General features: G+C 37.4%; 1 protein-coding gene across 3 annotated transcripts in view; it reads right to left on the bottom strand.

The window, feature by feature from the left end:
- The window catches only part of LOC117406352 (B-cell CLL/lymphoma 9 protein-like), a 98,043-nt gene that overhangs the window by 35,091 nt on the left and 39,569 nt on the right, over positions 1–23,383 (bottom strand). The window contains exons 1-3 of one of the 3 annotated variants that reach the window (XM_059029946.1): positions 10,625–11,075; positions 8,499–8,685; positions 947–1,027 (exon numbers count right to left, since the gene is read on the bottom strand). The gene's annotated coding sequence lies outside the window, so the exon portion shown is untranslated. Of the gene's footprint in view, positions 1–946; positions 1,028–8,498; positions 8,686–10,624; positions 11,076–23,383 lie in introns of those variants that run through there. The other 2 variants (XM_034010313.3, XM_059029945.1) reach the window with 2 other exon arrangements.

Here is a 23,383-nt window from a genome sequence, read left to right as displayed (position 1 = left end):
TTAACTGTACTACAGCAAACTGCTTGCTAGACATAACAAATAATTGCAATACTCAGGTGTTCCAGATACCAAATCACTCATGATAATGAACAAGAGGTTTAATTAATCCACAGATGCTTAGTGAAGTCAGTGATGACTTTCAAGGACTCATACGTTGGGAAAAAAAAGGCAGTGTTAACAACCTTAAACCCAAATACTAAAGGGAAAAAACGAAGGGGAAATTGAAGGGTTTTATGAAACTGACCAAAGGCCCTACCAAGAAGAGAGAAACACCCTTTTCAGGGAAGGTGCAACACTTCAAAAACACAATTATTTAAATCTATGGTGCAGTCTTCACATGTGAAATGATGTATTTTTCTCAACATGCAAGAATGAATAAGACAGTTGTGTATTAGAAACTATACTGTGGTCCAAGACCGTTCTTTAAAGGGTACATAAGGACCTTTTTATTTTATTGTGTTACATGTTCCCATGTGTTGCTACAACTGTTTACGTAAGGTGTGTGTATTGTTTTACCTTTTTAATTTTTTATTTTAATTTTTTTGTATTTGGACCACTTTTTAAAATTTTTAAATTGCATTCCCTGCCTCAAGATGGCTTCCCATGTACCCGCATGGACCTCTTAGAACTACATTTCCCATCATCCCCCTGCCCACTGGTAAATCCATCTCAATTACATATGTGAGTGGGAGGATGAGGCAGGGAATGCAATTTAAAAGTTTAAAAAAGTGGTCAAAAAGTAAAAAAAAAAAAAATTAATAAACACACCTTACGTAAACAGTTGTAGCAACACACGGGAACATGTAACAATAAAATAAAAAGGTCCTTATGTACCCTTTAATAAAAAACATTCTCACTTTGGATAGTGGAGTCTTGGGATAGTTGCAACTAGTGAGCAACTTCTGATAAAACACAATATGGTTCTGTGGTAGGAAATGTGACTCACCATGTCCCTGTGTGTCATGATATAGCTGTGGCCATCTCTGTAGCTGCACTTCAACGGTACAATAGAATGAAATCCAGCTACCTGGAAAAAGAAAAGACAGGTGTTATGGTTATGACTCATTGCAGTTCACAGACGTCTACAGGATTATATGTTCAAAAACTAAATGATTGGGGCTCCCGAGTGACGCATCCGGTAAAGGCATGCTGCCCGGAGTTCAGGATGCGCCCTATAGCTTGGAGATCACTGGTTCGAATCCAAGCTATGCCACTGCCGACCATGGATGGGAGTTCCCAGGGGGCAGCGTGGAATTGGCCAAGCAATGCCCACGTGGGGTAGGGGTTAGGTTGGCTGGGGAGTCCTTGGCTCACCGCACACCAATGACCCCTGTGGCTGGCCGGGCGCCTGCAGGCCGGCCTGTAAACAATTCAGAAGTACGTGGCCCTCTGGGTTTACAGAGCGAAAAAAAGCAGAGGGCTGACGGCACTCATTTTGGAGGACGCGAGTGTTCGTCTTCGTCTTTCCCGAGTTAGTTTGGGGGTTGCAGCAGAGCGCCATGTTGAATAATAATTGGACATTCTAAAATTGGGATAAAAATTGGAAAAATTAATAAAAATAATGTATTTTCTGAATGCCATTTGAAAAGAGCCAACCCCAAATAACACTTCATTCCACAATGTGCAACAAACCAACCCTATGGCGACTTGAAGGCGGACAAAGTATTTGACCAAATACTTTGATGGATGTCCCTGAATAGAAGTTGTGTTCGACCACACTTGCTATTGTTGCTATACAAATATTATTTCCCTTTGTTAGTCTTCCAGTCGATCCCAATACAATTAAGCAGAATTGAAGCTTAGCAAAAAACTTGCCAGCAAAATATGTACCTATATTACCTAAAGATAATTCTTAAGTTAATATATACAGCTGACTCCTTCCCCTTGGGTCTGAGGAGTAAAAGACAGAGACCTAGACTATATCCTCTAAAAGCAATGCAAATTCTCTCTGTTCTGTGCACCTTAAATAAACATAGCCTTTACAGACCACACATTAGCTATATCCTGTCCTTGAATTACCACAGCTGCTAATGTACTTGAATTCCACGGTATTAAATGGCCGTGATATTTTTCCGGCATGACTCAACACTGGCATGGTATGACACTGGAACAGTGCTAAACTGGCATGCTGTTATTCTGGCATAAATCTTTATTGGCCTGGCATTGAAAAAACTGGCAGGATATGTTGGCATTGCGTTATATTGTCTTGGCAATAAAGAGTACTGACCATTTGCAAAATATGCCTTAAAGCTGTGCCAGTTGCAGCACATTATTAACTGCCTGGGGGATACTGGCCCTTTATACTGAAAACCTGATTAATGTGGTGGGCGACACAAGAAAGTTGCCAGAAATTAGCAAAGGTTTTAAGCCCATCCCTCTATTAGTATCATAAAAAGGGATTCCACATAACCTGCACCCATAGTATGGAACGTATCAAGCTGCATTGCTAAATGTTTAAAAAGAGTTTACAGTGCAAGTGTGTAGCAACAATTACCGGCAGAGACAATTTAACAGAATACCATATTTCGGCACTCAAAAACAAGTTTGAATCGAGGCCTTAAACCTTCCAATGGTCAGAAATACAATTTTGTTGCATATGCGACCAAGGAAATTGTTTGTGCATCTATCATTTGTGTTTTAAAGAATGCATGTGCTACCAATGATGTTTAGCGAGAAAACAATCAGAGTGAAATTATCCGGCAACAATCTCCCCATCCCCAGTTGTACGTTTTTCCTAGAAAAAGGAGAACATTCCGGAGGGACCATTCTACTTGCGAGACGTTTTGCTCATTAAAATAATTAGCATAATTATAAAGAGGAGACGATTATCTAGTCAGAGATACCAGGGTATTTAATAAATAAAGGAGTCTAAGTGGAGAAAATGGACAATACAATACCGACCCCTAGTCGTGCTGTAAATCATTTATTGTTGCCATAATTTGTGCTGGTATTGTGTATATTGGTCTTGCTAGTGAAGTGATGCCATCAGGCCTGGTCTGGCTTTAATTGTTTTAAGATTTTCCTGTGCTGACAGTTGGGGATATGTAACAGATGCAGGTCCCATGCTCCACCAGTAAAATCTTGCAGTTCCCTCACTTTGATTTCAAACAGTTGACAGAAGAGCCCTCCCTGCTCAACAGCTTACTTTGTCACATTTCTGTTGAAGATAAGCCCTCCTGTACAGCAAAAAATTGAAGTTTGTCATTCAACATATGATTGCATGTACACTCCATTCATTGATGGGTTCTTAATTCAGGTTGCAAATTATATAATTATAAATGAACCAATGTTGTTGTTTTCTTTTATTGAGTCAAAATATAATTAATAATTTAGGTCAGATCATTGTCCTACATTTTCTTGAGGAAAGGGGATATATATTCACTCTACTGTCTCAAATAAGTTTTTTTTTTTTTTTTATAGCACTTTAAATACAGTGTGGTAAAAAAAAGTCATACAATGCTTGTGGTTAACAGAAAACTGCTAACAGCAATTTTCATCAATGTGTGTTGGATTGATTTAAATTGATTTTTACAGTATGTTGACACAGTACTAAATTAAGAGTAGCTCTGTGCATACAGTGAGTATCAAGAAGATTTTGAATACTTTAAAAGATCTGCTTCTCAAACTTGGCCCCTTTTCCGTGCTTGTTTTCATCTGTCACGTGCACACCCTCATTATAAGCCCATAACTTCAAAAATAAGGAGACTTGAGAGTTAGTATTTTGGGATTCTTCTTAAAACTCTTCAGGTACATTCACATGCGAGATCAAAAGAATCTGAGAGCGACGAATGTAACACTGGTCCATTTGATGTGGAACGGCTCAAAGGCATAATGACCGGGTGCAGCAGGCACATAAGATATTCAAACATTTCACACAGCATATTGCTGCAACATGACAGCATAGGAGTTTTATACCCCGTTTACACTAGCACACCCGTATCGTGAGGGCTCCACGCCCTCACGGTACGGGTGTATTTACACTAGTAAATACCCGAGCCGAGCCGGAACCAAGCTGTGAAACTCCAGCCCTGCAACGTAATACCCCTTTTCCACCTGCACACCCGAGCTGAGCCGGTGACGATTCGAGCCAGCCTGGTACGGCTCGGGTAGCTTGAGTTGCTTTTACACTAGAGGAAGGTGAGCCAAGCTGAGAGATGTCACGCATAATGAACGTGCTGAGTCGATTCAATTAAATCGCACAGACTGCAAAAATAGAACTAAGCATTAATTTAATAAAACATTTTTATCATGGATTTTTTTTTTTTATTATTATTTTTATTGTGGAGAAGTACTGAAAATGCACGTGTGTGTGGTGGTGGTGGGGGGGGCGTTGAAATACAATTCCCTATAGAAATGCAATATTTCTACAGTAAATACAGTACCGGTGTTCAAACTATAAACAACTTATCAGTGTAACTTCTGTTTCTGTCTCTCCCTTTTGATACAGTATCTGAACTGAAGAAAAGCTGCGCTGGCACTTTATAACACAGACATCTTATTCAGCATTCGTTTTATAACTAAATAGATATTAGGTCTATTACGTGGTTATCCTTCCTAATGTATTTACTTTTTTGCTGCAAGAGGAGCTGCAGCTTTCTCCGGGTGACGAGATGCTTCAGCCCCGCTCTGGCAGCCGAACCTGGGGCGAGCCCATTCCCTCTTCCCTCTTCCCGACCTGCTCTCCTTCTCGCACTTTGTTGGTTTGGTTGTCTGTCGCTTGGAACTGAACTCCCGACCCCCATTTAGCCAGGCTATTTATAATTTAAAAACTGCCGATTTAAAAAGATCCTCGAGTGGGAATGTTAACTTTTTTTTTTTTTGTAAAAAATATAGCACTGATTACATTGTGCTTTATGCATGGTTAATTCACAGAAAGTTACATTTTTGATTCACTATATGCATATTATAGAGAGGGAGTTATTTTATTTAATATTTCAGTCAGATGTGTGTTTTTATGTGTCCCGCGGCGTAAAGGTAAGGATTTAAGAAAACATTTACCAGTTGAGGTCCTGGGGATTGCCACTTTTTCTTGTAATGACGCTGGAGCGTGATGATGAAATGCAATAACCCCGCCCACAGCCTGCTTCTGCCCCGAGCCAGATTCAGATATGTTGCAGGGTTGGAGTTTCACAGCTTGGTTCCGGCTCAGCTCGGGTATCTGCTAGTGTAAATACACCCTTACCGTGAGGGCGTGGAGCCCTCATGGTACGGGTGTGCTAGTGTAAACGGGATATAAATGAATCTGGTTCGGGGCTGAAGCAGGCTGCGGGTGGAGTTATTGCATTTCGTTATCATGCTCAAGCATCATTCCAAGAGAAAGTGACAACCCCCAGGACACTTCCTCTAGTGTAAAAGCAACTCAAGCTACCCGAGCCGTACCAGGCTGGCTCGACTCGTCACCGGCTCGGCTCGGGTCGGGTCGGGTGTGCAGGTGGAAAAGGGGTAATAGTGATACATCTACAATGGAATAGCAAGATGATTATAAAATGTATTGTTAAACTGGCTTGAGTTCACCAAGTTTAAATTAATCATAGCAATATTCTTCCAAAAGTAAAATTTACATCAACTCTGGATTTGGCCAAATACATTTCAGTCAATTTAGTCACTTTGAGCAATGGAAGAAGTTGGCAAACAAATAACTGTCTGAATTGGTTCCCTACATTCGCTAAGTATATATAAAAAATAAAAAAATAAAAAAATAACAGTGCGACTTAAACACACAGACAGATGAATGGACACGCTTCTGCTCATACAGTATACACTGATTCGGATACAGTATCATTAACTTCTGCTAAATAATGTCCTAACCAAGTTTTATCATATTTGGATAACCAATTCTCTAGAATCTGATGCACTCTATAATGTGTAACAGACTAACATATGGGCACACATTTCCACTACACCCCCATGCATCCATTCCCCAACAGGGTATAATAATCCATATATGTAACCAACAAGTATAGAACTGTATTCTAAACCAATTAAAATGTCCTTCTAAATATTGTACAGAAAAGCTCACATCAAGTATGCACAGACACTTCCACTATAAGCCTGTTGCTGGTAATATGATCTCCCACAAAATGGTGATCACACACACACACACACACACACACACACACACACAAGTCCGATTTGCTCAGCCCCTTTTACTTTCCATAGGGCTTGTCGGTTCTAGGGTCAGCATCTAGGTTACTTCTTACTGTAAATCTGTCTCTGTCTCGCCCTTCATTATCAGTAATAAATTGACTGCACATGAATATATGGGATTACCAGCACTGCAGACCGAGGCCTTCTGTCTATCCAGAGGACACATACGCTGTTAACAGCCACACAGCACTCTCTCGTACCGACAGAGATGTCTGTCGAGAGGAGGGGAAGATATCAATCCCCACCCCTTAACTACTGAATGCAATTGGCAGCCTTGCATGTTAACCCTACCTTTACTACAACAATACATTGCTTTCTAATGAAAGTATATGGCAGAGAGGAAATCAAGCAAATTCAGTACTCTTTTATCACAACAGTAAAATAAGAATTTTAACATCAATAGAGTAGACAGAATCTTTTATTATTATTTCTTTCTTTAGCAGACTTTAGTAACTAACAGGTACTAGGGTGTGTGAACTATGGATCTGCTGCAGAGTCACATACGCTGCTTTATAGCCACCTAAGCCGACTTAGGTCCCAATGCACACGCATACCATCTAAATTACAATACGTGCTTCTCGTTCTTCTCTTTTTGTGACACGTCATAACAACCACTGAAGGGATGGCAAGTTTTCCCCTCCCCAAACCACAAAAGTGTAAGAGGCAGAGTGGTATTACAAACAATACAGTGTCGTGTTCATATTGCGGGGACTCATCTTAAATACATACTTATCTTGCAGTCTATGAGAAAAACGTTATTTGTTTAAACAGTGTTTGACACAACATAGCGGTTCCTGACTCATTTGTTATGTGAAGAATTTCACCTTGAGTAAGATAAGTAAAATTGTTGTTTATTACTGTAATAATAAAGACCGTTTTGTTTTCAAAATAACTCTGCTTCTTCACCAATATTATATCACCTTGTATATAATTTTATGATGCAGAAGTCCTTTATTTTTAGTTAAAATAGGCTAAGCAGCCACAGGAATACCGGAGAAAAATCATTTACTGTATACAATTGCAGTTAACAAATTTTATTTTTTCAAATTAGCCTTGTTACAAATAACTACTACTGCAAATGAATAAATAATAATTATGTAAGTACACTATCTAAATTGTTTGCAATGATTCAAAACATTTTGTTCCTTTTTTTAAAAAATGAAATGACAGGGACCTCAAATTATTAAAACAATCTTTACTTAAAACATAACATGTAAAATGCAATTGGGTAAAAGATCAACTATAATCAAAAAGTGCAGAAAGGGGGTTGCACAGATCTTTCGCCAGACCTGCCGCTATTTCTTGGTATATGTATTTATTTTGTGTTTCCGCTTAGAGTGCACTCTGGATTTGAGTTTAGCCCCACAACGCTATGACAGCTCTGCTTTCTTGCTCTCCCCAGTTCACGCCGCGGTTGTCAGAAACAAACAAAAAGAAAACATTTGTAAAAAAAAAAAAAAACTAGTGTGTTTTTAAATAACAATAGAAACAAACAACAAAAAGATTGTGTGTTAAAGCGTGTTTGAAACTAAACCAATAACTAAGTGGTTTACAATAAATAACTGGGAAAAACACAACCCAGGATAGTTTTTGTATAAAATGATTTTTGATAGCGTTGTTTTTTTAAATAATTCTCACTGATATACTCAAATATTACACTTTTGTTTCTTTGACATCCACCGGTGTCTGCACTTGTTTAAAAAGGAAAAAAGTTACAGTCAAAAGTTTACATATCCCAATGTATGGATATTTGGGGTATGTAAACTTTTGACGACAACTTAATAATAAAACGTAGATATTTACAAATACTACCCAATATAAACAGTTAATAATTTCAAACATTCAGGACGCTTGTGTCTCAAGTCGTTCTTCCCTTTTTGTGACACTGCAACGGCACTGCAGCTTCTTCCTGTTTAGATTCCGTGGGGGAGTAGCCGAGTGGCACTCACGTCATGCGTGAGCCCTCCTAAAGTCGGGTGAGTTTACACTGCCTTTCGGACTGACCTAAGCTGGCGCTGAGCCACGTCTTTGGTTGGCTGTTTTTAGGACAGCTGAGAGTAGGCCATGTGCATTTACACTGCAGAAAAAAGACCTGAGACGGCCCAAAGCTGGCCAGAGTAAACGCACCATTACAACAATATCTCGCCCAAAACACAGCAAGTCTGTGAGTGAGCCAGGATTTGAACCGGGGACCTCCTGGTTACAAGCTCTTTTCTTTAACCACTGGACCACACAGCCTCCTAATATTTTTCGGCCAAAAGGGATCACTGAAGGCACCACTTACTACCACCAGTGTGGTCTTGATCCGTACTGTATCTGGTTCCTTTTTCACTGTACCTAAAAGTCATTACCTTGAAAAGCCCCCAGATCCTAATGGCAGTGGCACTTCCTCATCGGAAGAACTTGCAGGTAGATCCCTCTAGGAACAACTGGACTCCTGCTAACAGATTGCAAATTTCAAGTGTAACCCCTTTCAGATCCAAAAACAGCAACCACCCAAAATCCAGGTTCTCTGGTTTAAATAATCCATCCACAAACCTAAAAGAAAAAAGAAAAAAACAAAGATGCAGAGTTTATTGAGAAGCTGTGTCTTATTGCAGTCAATGAAATGTGTATTTAACCACTTTGAGGCAATAAATGACCAACTTTCCTTAAGGGATAGTATTTTTCATTATGTGTCGACCAATGGGGACTGCGAAGGCTGCTTTTGGTTTCATTTAGGTCTACCTTGTGCAATCAAGTAAAAGTGTGCACCCAAGTTTGATTAGTTTTTTTTAAGCCAGAGGGAAAAACACTGCAAGTTATCTATCTGCCTGTGTAAACGGCTGGTCCCTCAACGCTGCGACTGCATTCACCAGCATTGCCCTGGGTGTTAATGGAATGACAGTGGGGGCACCCAGAGCTCAATCTTCTGATTTAACTACCGATTTAAACCACTCTTCCTTTCAAATTCCTGTGTCTGTGTCCGGTTGAGATATTCGCCCTACAAGTGTTGCCCCATTATGGGAAGAGTTAGTCCGCAACTGCACTAACCCAATCCATTGAGACAATCTCAGACTGCTTCAGTGGGTCTTGATGGAACCATTGTTGGCTGTGATCTCTGTCACTGTTATGGAGCGGAATCAATAAAAAGCACGCTTTTTGTACCCAGTTCATGATGCCTTTCTGGAGTTTTGTACATACCACAGACAGTTCACCCAGAACTTTAAACACTCAAGAACAAAATGAAACATTTTTCTTTTTTTATGGTGTTACTGAATAGCTTTACTTTCCTTGCATTTATTTGGAATGGTTTATGTGAAAATAACGTCATATTCTTGGCCACTACTTTGATTCCTTGCTATAAATACTTAATTCCATGATCCAGTTTTGCAACACTTATGACTGATTTCACAGACCTCTATTCGAACCTTTTACCTTACCATGGTCTCTATAACATGGTTGTTACTGATTACTCTGAATGACAGTGTGTAAAGTTTGAGGTCTTCCAAACTGTGCGTTTAGATCCTGTAGATATAGAAACACCTCCTGAGCAACATTTAAATAAGACACACAACTCAATGGGTTTAAATAGACACAAAACATATAACTCCTTATTTGGTATGTGCCCTTTTTGTAAGGCCCCATTACTTGCAAATGTTTTTTATATATATATATATATATATATATATATATATATATATATATATATATATATATATATATAAATAGCCTACAGTAGTACCATGCATTCGCCTTGTTTTACATTCAAGTACTCATAGTATTTGATACAGTAATTGTGATGCACATCATTATGCAGTACTACTGCCTTCTTAACAAGTTGTCACAAATACTGTAGCACCTATAGGACCAGTAAACTGGAAAAGGAGAAACCTGAAACAAACGCCTGTACTGACTAATTCCAGTGGATGTTAGATTTAAGTACCTCTTAGAACACAACAAAAAGCACAAAACAAAAGTTGGTGAAACTACAAACAAAAAGTTGCAATCAGTCGACTGCATTGATTTCACCCACGTGCACAAACATTGCTCATTATCTCTTTAAATCTTAAAGGGCAAGAACCAAATACGCAGTCTGCAGACAAAGAAATGGTAAATCACAAAAAGAGTATTAGAATGCTGAGTCCATGGCCACGTTTTCTAACAATCATTTCCAACACAAAACAGCAGGGGGAAATTACTTAATATTTAAATGGTCTACTAATTCTAAATGTTCTTACTAAACGACCGATACAGGTAAATAAATGTACAAGAAATAAAAACAAAAAAATCGATTAAACTGCTTCAAAACAGTGATAAATACACTAACACGCTTACATTGATTAAGCATCAAAAATATTTTACTCCCGAACTATAAAATAGAACACGACCAAAGGTTTTTTGTTTTTTTCCCCAAACGAACAAATACAAATAAAGAGAGAAAATGGTACTTAATGGTTATTTGTATATTTTAGACACGATATCAATTTAGACTCACCCCGTGTTTAATATATAGAGACCACATTCCATAAGAATGTGGTAGGTACATCCATTCCAAATGAATTTCACACAAACATCAGTAAGAGTATCCCACGATTATCATCTTTTCTTTTTAAAAGCACTCCTCCTCAGACGATAAAAATCCTTCAAAAAAAAACATCCAAGGTGGGTAATAAAAATACAAATTACACACGTTGACGTTAGTTAAAAAAAACACAACGCTGGGACTCCGTACGCCAAACAAACAAACAGAAAGTTTCCCGATGAAGTTAGTTTCAAACTTGTGCAACTTTTTTTTTCAAAGAAGTTGTTCCTGTTTCGCCAAACTTGGGGGAGGGGAGTTCAAACAAGCTCCGTTCTAACATTCAGACAAAAGTTTCTCAGTGAGAAGAGAAGACTGCAGTACTACCGACTCACCAGGATAATGCGGTGGTCGGGAGTTTTCCTAAATAAAATGCATTGTGCAAGAATGTTTTTCTCATTGTGTATTTTTGAATAGTATTAAAACGTGTAACTCGTTCGTACATTTTTTTAACTACATTGAAGCACAAAATAACCTTGGGTATTTATTGATGCATTTGTTCTTTTTTTTTTTTTTTTTATTACCGACGGTGTTTAGAAAGACCAAGGTTTAACTACGGAAGACTCAAATATTATAATATAATACCTTTCTCATAATTTCTGTGTGTAGCTAAAATGTGTTAAATAATATTTTAAAAATAAAATAACTCTTGGCATGACATTCAACTTGGAACTAGTAGTAAATAATGTTTCTGCATTCATCCTTTGATATAATTTAAATTTTATCACATAAAAAATGACCTTTTTTATATGTTTTATGTTGTGATAACGAGTAGTCGGCAACTGTCTCCTTGCACAGTTGCTACATATGGATATATAAACATACCGTTTATTATAATACTCTTTATATGTCCTTCCGGCTAACAAACAACAAAGTAAAATAAATAAATAAATAAAAAATCCTTCTTGTATTATTTACTATCTTTACACCTCTCTCTGTCTTTTACAGCACACCTCTACAGGTCACGTGATTAACTGTATATTTGCAGTGGTGTATATCATTTCATCACAGTGAATAGAAACATATTCAGTAGCCATTAGGGACAATTTGCTGGCATACGCACCCCCGCTTGCTCATAGCAGATGGAAAAGTCCGATTCCAAACAGCGATTCTACGTCGGGTCGGTGTGCCATTGAATACATTAAAACCTGGAATCAATGCATGAGTGTTACAATCATAAGGGCAGTAGCGACCCAGACGTCAGGAAAGCTGCAGGCGCTACATTTTCAGACACACTGCAGTAGTAATTACTGCGGACGTTTACATATTTGTAGTAGGGTAGGATATGGTTGTGTGTTTGAGGAATTTCAGACAAGGAACCCACAGGCCTCCTTATTTAATTTATTCCATTTTGAAAATTGCAAAATTGTGTCATGAATGAAAAAAAAATGTCCATGTTAAAAAAATGGGGAAGTTTTTTTTTTTTTTTTTTTTCCCCTAGTTTTGAAAGTTTACTCTAGTGTTTCCCTTGAACAAAAATACTGAAAATTGCTCATTGAGTACACAGTTTTGATAATACAATGGCCATAAAGCCAACACAACTGTATTTTGGTCACAAATAACTTTGTAGTACACTGCTGTTCTGAGGTTTTTGTAACTCTGCTCTGTCTCTGACTTTGCTGGATAAATATGTAACCTCATCTCCACTCAGCTCTGAATCACAGTTGTAGAATTTTCTTCAAAATATGGTAACCAAACAATTTGGAAGAACCCCTTTTGTTTTCTTTATGTGTGGGTGGAGCCTAAGGTCTAATTTTACAGCTGTAACTCACTTACCCCTCTAGTTAGGGACCTGAATAAGAGTATTTGTTGTTGTCTGTGTGCCTCCTTCCCCCCTTCTTATAAACATGAAACAATTTCAATTAGTTCCCCCTTCTAGGTTCTTTCTTCATGTTGCAGATAAACAAACCACAGAAATGTGATTCCTGTTGGTTTGCTGTTCTCTCACCTGCACACAAAACGTATTTGGTAATACAAGGGATTAAACAATCTGGTTTCTGTATAATCCTCTGTATCTGCCTACTCTACTCTATACCCTAGTGAGTACTAGCACAAGGAAACCAAAACCTTCTACAGCACATGCTTGCTTTCAACAACAATCCCATGAGCTACTTGGATGCACTTGTTTTAATTTTTTATTCACAGGCATTTCTGCCTGCTGTTTATGTAATCCAGCCATTTTTTTCAGCCAGTGTGCCAAGAACAGCTACAAAACAGAGGCTTTTATAAATAGTTTCGAGCTGTGTCGTTTCAAGCTCTTTTGTTAAACTGTTAGATTAATTTGGTTGTTTTCATGAAGGATGTCTGCCGACGACATCATGTGTGAAAAAGTTAAGTACAGTAAGTAAACTGCTTATAATGGTGGAAATTCCTTGTGCAGGGTTAGAAAATGTGTTTTCCTGGGAATGTTTTTTTTTTTAAATTTTATTTTTTATATCTAACAGCAATGTCGAACTAATGTATCCCTCGATATAAAACGTATAAACTGTATATTCCTGTATATTATATTTTTTATATCAATTGTACTCCGCCACTACACAAGCACATTCTATTGAAAGTATATTTCCACCTCATGTTGTTATAAGAGACATATTGATTCTGTGACTACTACAACAAAACAAGCTTTTTAAATAACAGCTGTTTACAGTAAAGGTTTATGTTCTGTGTTTGCAGATGTCAAAAATCACTGCAGGAGGTGCTATCTGGTGATGTCAAATCCAGTAGACAAGAACACATTTACTTTAGGTCACAGCAAGCAAACCATAGAGAACCAACCACTCGAACAACCAATGAGGTGTAAAACCCCAAGCAGCTGATTTCTGCCCGGCAACACCCTCCACCAACAGAAAATCAAAACACAAAGAAAATAATAACTTCCTTTGTTCCACTTACTTGGTTGTAAATGTAGTTGTTTAGATATTCAAGCAGTTGATACTTTCTAGTATCTAATTGTACAAGGACCCCTTTTCTTGTAAATCGGCTTCTACAAAATCATATTAAATTTCCAAAACACAGTTTGTAGAATGACATACAGTTTACAGGGGAAACATTTATTCGCTTCTTTTGCAAAAGCTATTACACTTACCCTAAATTTGATAGTGATAACTAAATGTGCTACTCATTTCCAAAATAATTACTAAATGCAACTTGAATCTTGAATAAAAGAGTTTCGCAATGTTAGTCACATTCAGTGGTTAAAGAAACAGGCTTGTAACCAGGAGGTCCCTGGTTCAAATCCCACCTCAGCCACTGACTCATTGTGTGACCCTGAGCAAGTCACTTGACCTCCTTGTGCTTCGTCTTTTGGGTGAGACTTAGTTGTAAGTGACTCTGCAGCTGATGCATAGTTCACACACCCTAGTCTCTGTAAGTCGCCTTGGATAAAGGCGTCTGCTAAATAAACAAATAATAATAAATAGAACACCTAAAATGCTACTGTAGTTAACCTGTGGATTAAACAGGCTGCAGCGCGCATGCAGGTATCCAGTACGTATTTTAACCACCAGGAAACAATCGGCTGTTTGTCACTGAGGGTTAGTCTGCAATCTGAAATGAGTCTCCTTGAAAAGTTTAAAATGAATAAAACAATCATGTCCAAAAAATAAAATAAAAATAAATTCTCCTGCAAATTAATACTGTTTGCAACTACTAGCATCAAAATTGGGGTTGAAACTGAATCCCCTATGGCATACTGCATGTTTTGGGCAAAGATATGGCACTGTTTCGGCAGAGAAGCTGAAGTACAGTGACATCAGTAATCCTGGAGTCTGAATAGACAATTGTAAAGGACATTTTAACCAACCAAAAGACTTACCAGTAAAAATGTCCTTATTCGCTAAAAAAAAAAAAAAAATTAAATAAAAGGCAGAATAATTTGGTTACATGCTCAATTAGGAGTAGGGTCGACTAAATTACCTGACTGAGACTGTAGTGCCATTAATTTAAGTGCATTAAACATATAACACTTAATATGGAAATGACACTCATTAGCTGTATTTACAGGGATTATACAAGAAGGTGATTAATTTCGTAGCGAAATGTTGTCAGTTAATAAATGTGTCGGGTTATTAGAGCATTTTCACTCTTGTAAAAGCTTCAGCTTAATTTGAGCCAGGTGTCAAGCAGTTAACAAGATATATCTAATTTTCTGTGGGGTGTAGACCTGTGCAGAGCAAGCAGGGTGGAAGATATGAAGGAATTAGTGAGGCATTATCAGATTATTATCTGGTAATTGCAGATGTATATCCAGTTTTACATGTTGTTTAGGAATCAAAGACCACATTCCGTAAGCGCGCTTATGCAATAGTAAGAATAATAAACTCAGTACCATTGCTAATTTGTTAATTAGCAATGATAAATGTATGCCACATTTACATTTACATAAACATTTATTTACCTAATATATATATATATAGTAGCGATCTCGGTTAACGCAGGCAGGCGCATCACACAGGGCGAGGCAATCTACACACAGGCGGAGGGCGGGCGCGAACCTGAAACCTCTCGCACTAAAGCATAGCGCTGATACCACTGTAAAAAACAGCCGTCAACTGCCACAGCCACCCGGGCTGATCGCGAAGAAAGACTTTAGTGCGTCCTGTTGTAACAAATGAAAGGCTTATGGAAAGTAACACAGCTGTGTTCATCCTCTGGGTATCTACTGCAGTTCTAAATAATAGTTTGTCAGTCGAATAACTTTATTTAATCATTAGACCGACTGAATCGTTTATATTTATTTTTATGAAATACTATTGTTTGAATGTGTAAAAAATATTTTCTACAGAACAAAAACTAAACTTTTTATAAGAAAACGTTTTCTTCTGAGTCAAATTGTTGTTCATATTTCTAAATGAGAAAAATCAAACTATGCTGTTGATTAATGATTAATTAATATTGCTATGATAAATTAGTTCTGGCACTGCGTTCTTCCTGAGTTTCAGGTAATTATATTTAACTGGGTGGCTTTGACACGTTTAAACTTAACTGTGATTATTAGTCTCTTGCTGATATTGAACGATCTCTCATTCAAACAACGCAACTCTGCTCAGAAATTTGTAATGTATTACTGCAATAAGAATAAAATAAAACACTGTTGCAAATGTTGGGTAATTGTGAGTTTGCGATTACAGGGAGATTTTTTTTTTATTTGGCGGATTAAAATATTATAATTGCACTCTTATCTTTGAAGCGAAAAGGCTGACAGAAACAATGCAAGCATGTGCTGAAATAAATCAGTGCACTGGGAATAGAATACAGCATTTTCACCTCTAGGTCAATATTTTCATTATAACTCTGGTCAGTAGGGATAAAGATTTTTTCTTAACCTGACAATATTGTGGATTCTGGTACGTTATTTACTCATCTGATTCATTTGGTGCCTTCACCACAAAACCCAAAGGGGTCCTTCTCTAAAAGATGGCAACATCTAGTTCTACCGTGTCACACCCTTAGAGTGAAGTACTGAATCTTAAGTTCCACTGTAAATTTGACAGTAGGGCACTGTGGGTAACGTTGCATGCTTTGTGGAGAAATAGTTTCAAAACTACTGAGTAAATGGAAATAATCTAGAATTTACAGCATGAAAGTGGAGGAGTTTCAGTAAAGCCTACCAGTCCAAACAATCTTTATCTGACACTAATTAGAGGGATGGAAATAAGACTCCTGTTGCACAGAGGTTTCCCTCATTGCAGATGAGCTTGATTATCCACATTGTATACAGTAGGTAACAAGCTCAGATGTGTCTTATTAAACTCATAGCAAACCCAGGAATGGATCAGACTGCTATGCAATGGGAGTCTTATTTTCATCCCTGAATTATAATGAAGGTAAACACAGGGCAGCACGGTGCACTGTGAGATACCAGGACCCCAGTGCAGAAAGCAGCAGAGTGAGACTCAATCCGAAGCTCTCCATTGGTAACCACTGGATGTTTCTCTTTGGTTTACTCTACAAATCAAGTCAAGCACACGCATGGTTTGCGAATGAATGAGGACGTTCTTCTTCTATTGTTTCCAGAAGAACTTATTTCAGGAAAGGACCTTGCAGCCCCCACCCACCCAAGAATGCTGCCCTCCAGGCTCTGCCACTAGTTAGTCAGTCATTATAAAAGGCTTTTTTTTAGACTCCTACACTACCTTCTCCCCTTGAATGCTTTCTGTCTGCATCAAACACATCCATACTCCTGTTGTTTCTCTCAGATATTTAGTAAGTGAGGGAGCTCAAGTAAAATGAGCAATAAAAACTCACCGAAAGTTGTTCTGTTTCAAGGTTGGTGTCCCAATGTATTAGGCAGAACAATATAGAATATGATTTAGAGTTGTGTACGATACAAGATTATATTTAAAGAGGGCTGCCCACAAATGAGCTACTTGGCTGCTTCAGCTTGCATCTCACAGCACCCTATGCTAAATATTTTATAATAGTTTTATAAGAATAATTAAACAGTACAGGTACATCTGCAAGTGACGTCATTTCCACCTGATTCAAATTATGTGACACAAGCCATCTGCCACAAACTATCAAACATGTATGATATGTGAAACTCTTTATACAGGGCAACTCTTTCAGCATTCATGCTCATTTCTAAAAGGGCCCTTTCAGGGGTATCTGTCTGGGAATGTGCAAATCAGGCAGGGAGGCAGTTTTTTTTTTTTTATAAAAGACACAACCTCTAACAGCATTGCACCCCCACAATTTGCAGGGTAGGCTACTGGTAGCTGGAGTAACTGTAGGCGTATGATTGAGCAAGGTTTTGAATTGGGACACTCTTGAGCTGTATTACTGTTACCTTTTGTGATACACAATTAAGAGCGCCGGGCAGCTTCTGTATCCATCCTGGAACCCTCAATGGTTTCCAGCTTTTGAAACCATCCTGTACTGCTGATTGATAGTGACTGAGGGTACGTGTGAAAGACTCTGATAAGGGAGGATAGGAAAGGCTTTGTTGTGTCTCGAAGTGGGCTGACAGTGTACTAAAGTCTGCTGTTACACTCCAGGTATGAAATGCACGACTGGCACAGATTTTATAGCCGTCCCCCCAGGCTAAGGAGTTCCTACCAACTCATTTTTTATGTCGGTCCAATGCATTCCCAATAAGTACCCCTATAGTAAATGAAAGACATAACAGACCAGCAGCAAGGGAAGGGGTGGTCTTCATATTTAATAAGAGAGCAAGGTGGCAGACTGGGACAATTTGATTATTGTTATTTGTTTTTTAATTCTGACAATGGAATCCAAGAAAAAAAAAAAAAATATATATATATATATATATATATATATATATATAGTATTTATTCTGAGGTTAGGCAGAATATCCTTTGTCAATTTTTTTCTTTTGCTTTTATTCAGCAATATCGTATAACGCTCTGCCATACGCAGTCTTGTCATTGCAAGGTAACATCCTCTAATAACATGAAAAGCCATCACCCCCCCCCCCCCCAAAAAAAAAAAAACGGAACGCAGTTGCGCCACTTAACCAAAATAAAAGTAATGAAAATAAATCTATCTGCAGCGAAATTTGAATCAGTCAAAAAACGTTATTTTTAATTTTAAATTATTTTTTAAATTATTATTATTACTTTCCAACAAAACATGTTGTAGCGTTATTTTAGACGACTGTCAACGAGCCAGTAATTAATAAGACAGCAGTATTACTAGAATATTGTGTTCAGTTCTGGTCACCTCGTTACAAAAAGGATATTGCTGCTCTAGAAAGAGTGCAAAGAAGAGCAACCAGAATTATCCCGGGTTTAAAAGGCATGTCGTATGCAGACAGGTTAAAAGAATTGAATCTATTCAGTCTTGAACAAAGAAGACTATGCGGTGATCTGATTCAAGCATTCAAAATCCTAAAAGTTATAGACAATGTCGACCCAGGGGCCTTTTTCACCTGAAAAAAGAAACAAGGACCAGGGGTCACAAGTGGAGATTATATAAAGGGGCATTCAGAACAGAAAATAGCAGGCACTTTTTTACACAGAGAATTGTGAGGGTATGGAACCAACTCCCCAGTAATGTTGTTGAAGCTGATACCCTGGGATCCTTCAAGAAGCTGCTTCATGAGATTCTGGGATCAATAAGCTACTAACAACCAAACAAGCAAGATGGGCTGAATGGCCTCCTCTCGTTTGTAAACTTTCTTATGTTCTTAAGATAGCAGTATATCCAAACATTTTAATAAATCAATTACCGGTATGTAACAAGATTTATGAGTTTGATTAATAACTTGATTTAGTTACTATTGAAACATATATCAAAGTATTCAATATTTTAAATGTTAATAGCTAATTAGTAACAAAAACATATTAATCATAGGCAGCAACTGAATTTTTAAATTAATTATCAAGAACAAAAGTTAGTATGAAAACGTTTCTACAAAAGAAAGAAAAAAACGTTCCAGCACCACAAAACTGAGCCCACGGTACAAATGCATACAAACTCTTGTAGCTGCCTTTTTGTTCTTTATACTTTGCAAACCTGTTCTTTAGTAGTGGATGTGACATATTGTAATTGTATTAATACTGACCACACTTTTTACATCTGCCAGCAGAGCGATCACATGACCTTAACACTGCCCTGTTGTCAGAGCTCTCACTTTACATCCCGCCTACAGGTAGGCAATCTGTTAGCTTTGATTTGTGAATTTCTGCTTTGGTTACAGTCCGGCAAGTCTCCCTTGCTTAACTTTATTTTTCTACAGTTACAGTTGCCGGTGGCGCCTTCTTTTCACTATTAATAGAAATAAAAGACATAGAATGCATTGCTCCCGCGGCCCACCTGGGACTGTGTCCGGACCACAGTTTGGGAACCCCTGCTTTAGAAGACCAAGGACAGGTAGTGTTACTATTCTTTATGTAAAGCTACAGATAAGGCTCACCTTAGAAATATATGTAGCCAGTAATCCAAAGCTAAACATGGGAGTCAATACAATATACATAGGTCTCTTTGTTTTCGTTTTATTTTTATTTTTGATCACTTGATGTCCCTTTAAAGTTATACTGAGCCGACTTAATTAAACTCTTGAAAAAAACAGATAATTGTGAAACAAGATCAATTTAGTTTTTTCTCCCGTAACTTGAATGAGACTAGGATTCTGATAATGTAAAAAAAACATCTCAAAATCGCATGCACATGCAACACATGCAATCACACAGGCCAGCTGAAATACAATGTATTCCTATCTGAAATGTTTCTGTCAACCTACAGCAGTTGAATGTTCTAATTAACCCACATCTATCATCAAGATTAATATCACTATTGACCAAAGGGTGGACTCTCTCTGCCTGTCCTTATCTCAGATACTAGAATATGGCCATTAATTTATATAAAATCATACCATCCCATATTCTAAAGGATTAGCATGCCAGTGAGTGCATAGTGGACTCACTGTACTCAAACCAGTGAGTTTAGGGTTTACATGTTATCTATTTTCCTCTTAAACATAGTCACACTTATTTAATACACGTTGTACAATACAGTCTAGCTGTTCAAATTTTCATGTGCCATAATAAATCATGACAATAGTGTTCATGTAAATCTTACTGTCAACATCTACTATTAGATAGATCTTTTCAGGAATGGCACAATCTATACAAGCTGTCTGTCTGCTGCTTTTTCTTTTTTCTCCCGTTTCTGTAACACACATTTTCCTATAATTATCTAATGTTGTATCTGCTTAGATTAATATTTGCAATGATAGACTAACCATTCTGAAAAGACTCATCAATTGTGAGGATGGGGAAGGATTATTGTTGCGCTATGCACTGAAGCTCATAAGTGAATCAATGTGTACTGAAGCCTGTGCTACACTTATGTTCCTAATAACCACATAATTTCCTTACAATCAACCTTGATGAGCCTTTTGAGAAGCATGTTTTGCTGGAAAAGTGAATTAGCATGGCAAATAACATGCAGAACACACATACCTTTCTACTTGCACTTTATGTAGAACTGTGTGGGAAAAAAAAGAAATTGGTTCAGAAGAGAACCTGGCTCCTTGGAGAAGAAAAGATCCAGCAATGTGCTCTCCTCAAAATCATGAGCAGGGATCTTCAGGTTTTGTAAATCTCCATTCCAGGTATAATACGCAATGAGGTTTACTACAACATTGTGTGGCGGCATGCTGTTCCATTCAAAACTGCCTTGAGGGTCTCCTGACCTTTCATTGATTCAGTGATGAGGCGGATAGAGTCAAGTGGTAATATGTGCCAGATGCTTGATATGCATTGCCAGTGGAATGTCTTGAGATTCTTATCGATCAAAGCCCTAGTATCTGCAAAAATGTCACTCAAGGCAAGGTCTATGTCACTTCTGGTGAGGGCAGTGTTTAAGTGTACAAAGACAGTGTGTAACTGTTTTAAGGATTTTGTTTATTTGTACTAGCCTTGAACATATATAATAGACTTCTATTATCAGGGCACCCGTGCCACAGTATTTATCAAAGTATTTATCGGAATGAAAGATAGTGTATGTATTACAATTACAACAATATTCGTCAACTAGTTCACATTTTAATGAAGGAACAAACCAAAAATGGTGACTGCAAATAATTTTCACTTATGGTAGCCAGTATTTCCCTCAAGTATTCCAAAAGTAGGGCAGAATCTGATTTAAAGATAAAAGTATCCTTGATTAAAGCTATTTACAATAATGTTTAAAATAACAATTTGCCCAGACAGAGAAGCAGATAGTTATATATAATTTATTTATTTTTTCAACAGGCTTACTAAAACTTTGTTCAATTAAACTAGAATATAAGGGCATGTGAGTTTGGTGTATTTTGGGCTAGATTCTCAAAACTATTTACTCCAAATCCTCATTAGCACAATTTTGTGCTGAAAGGAAAAAGAAAACCACTAATTAAGCATCAAAAACTAATCAGAAACAACTTAATATTTCATCAAGCCCCTGGATTAAAAGTTTTAGGGGTAGATGTACTAAGATGGGCCAGTCGCAGGGCAAACATACCACAATTTGCATTTTTGTTACGATAATTTGCAAAGTGCACATTTTGTCGTATGCACTAAGAAAAAATATGTTAATGAAGACAGCCGCAATATACTAATTTAAATATTATTTGCGTCATCGTAGCGAGATCTCTAGCGAGAGTTGTGCGACATTTTTTCAAATAAAACAGTGGCAGTTGAGTTGTGGTTTGCTGCAGCAAAGAGTGCCGAATGATAACGTCTATACATGCAAGGGTGCAAGAATCAAAATAACGTGTTTTTGTTCAGTGGAAACATGAGCAATGCATTCAGTTCCGTCTTCATTTTACCGATTTTAATACTGTTATATATAAAAAATGAAAGGCAGTTTAATCCCATCAGATTCTATAATGGGGCCCCCACCTTCACCCCCAAAAAGCTTTTCATAATCATACAGTAGCCCCTTGCTAAACTGGACATGTTTGTCTGACATAAGGAGGTGTCAGGTTTAAAAACAATACAATAAAATCTCACACAGATACATTTACAGTTCTTGGTGTATTTTAAATATAAATCAATGCGCTGAAATAACACTAATGTGTTTTAGGTAGGCTACACATTACATTATGTAAAAATATCGATATATACAGTATATAGTACATTAGTGAAATCAACACTTTTTTGTACTTTAGCCTACTGGTAACACATTGGTGTACAATGCGAATAAAAGATTATTTTAAATTGAAACTAAATGATTTTAGGGTTTTTTATTTTATTTTAATTATTATTATTTTTAACTTGGTCTACTTAGTAGCCTTAGTAGATAAAGGTCCTATACAGATGCTCAGAATGAGCTGGAGGGGTTAGTGGCACGTGTGCCGTCTATTGCTCCCAACTTGCTGGGAAAACCAGAATTGTCATAGAAATTTGTTTTCAAGGCTTGTAAGTACACCCTGACTTTAGTGAAAATTAAGTACTTGGGTGTTCATCTCAAAAATGCATTGAGTACAACTTGCAACACACAAGAAAAAAGCGAACTGGAAAATGCCAGCAACAATTGCGACTGTTTAAAACATGCTTTCAAAAGTTCTTAACAAATTGATGCAATTGTAAGTGTCGCAATTGCCCACAGCTTTAGTGCATCTAATTACAATAGTTTTGATCCCTCATTTGCACTCTCTCCACCCTGTTTTTGTGAATTTCTGCAGGAACACCCAGAATTACACATTCATTTAAGGCTAAAGTGCAAATAAGAGCTGCGGCTGCAAAGCATTCGTTAAATTGATGCTAACAGCGTTTGTTTAGTACATTTCACGCTACACTTCCGACTGGTTTGCATGTGGTTTGCAACGATTGTGACAAACACAACACTTTAGTACATCTACCCCTTAATTGTTTATTGCTGGTTTGGTAACTCTATTGGGCGTGTTTCTAGTTTTTAAAAATGTGTTAATGACGAATTGGAGTAAATAGCTTTGAGAATGTAGCCCTTTGTCTATTAAAGTACTTATTTAGATCGACTACTCATTGTTTTAGAATGAAATGTCCAATGTTACAACGCCCCCCTTTTATTTTAGAAGTGTTGTTTTATTTTTTCTTTTAAAAATGATCCCAGATGTTAACAAACCAGAGGAAGCCTGTAAAGCCTCTCCATTTCAAGCCAATTCCTCACAGTTTAATATAATATATAATGTACTGGTAATTCAATATATATATATATATATATATATATATATATATATATATATATATA

This window comes from Acipenser ruthenus, chromosome 9, assembly GCF_902713425.1.
Source record: "Acipenser ruthenus chromosome 9, fAciRut3.2 maternal haplotype, whole genome shotgun sequence".
In the NCBI taxonomy this organism is placed as follows: domain Eukaryota; kingdom Metazoa; phylum Chordata; class Actinopteri; order Acipenseriformes; family Acipenseridae; genus Acipenser; species Acipenser ruthenus.
Note: the sequence above shows the minus strand (reverse complement) of the source record. Positions and strands in the feature narration are given on the sequence as shown.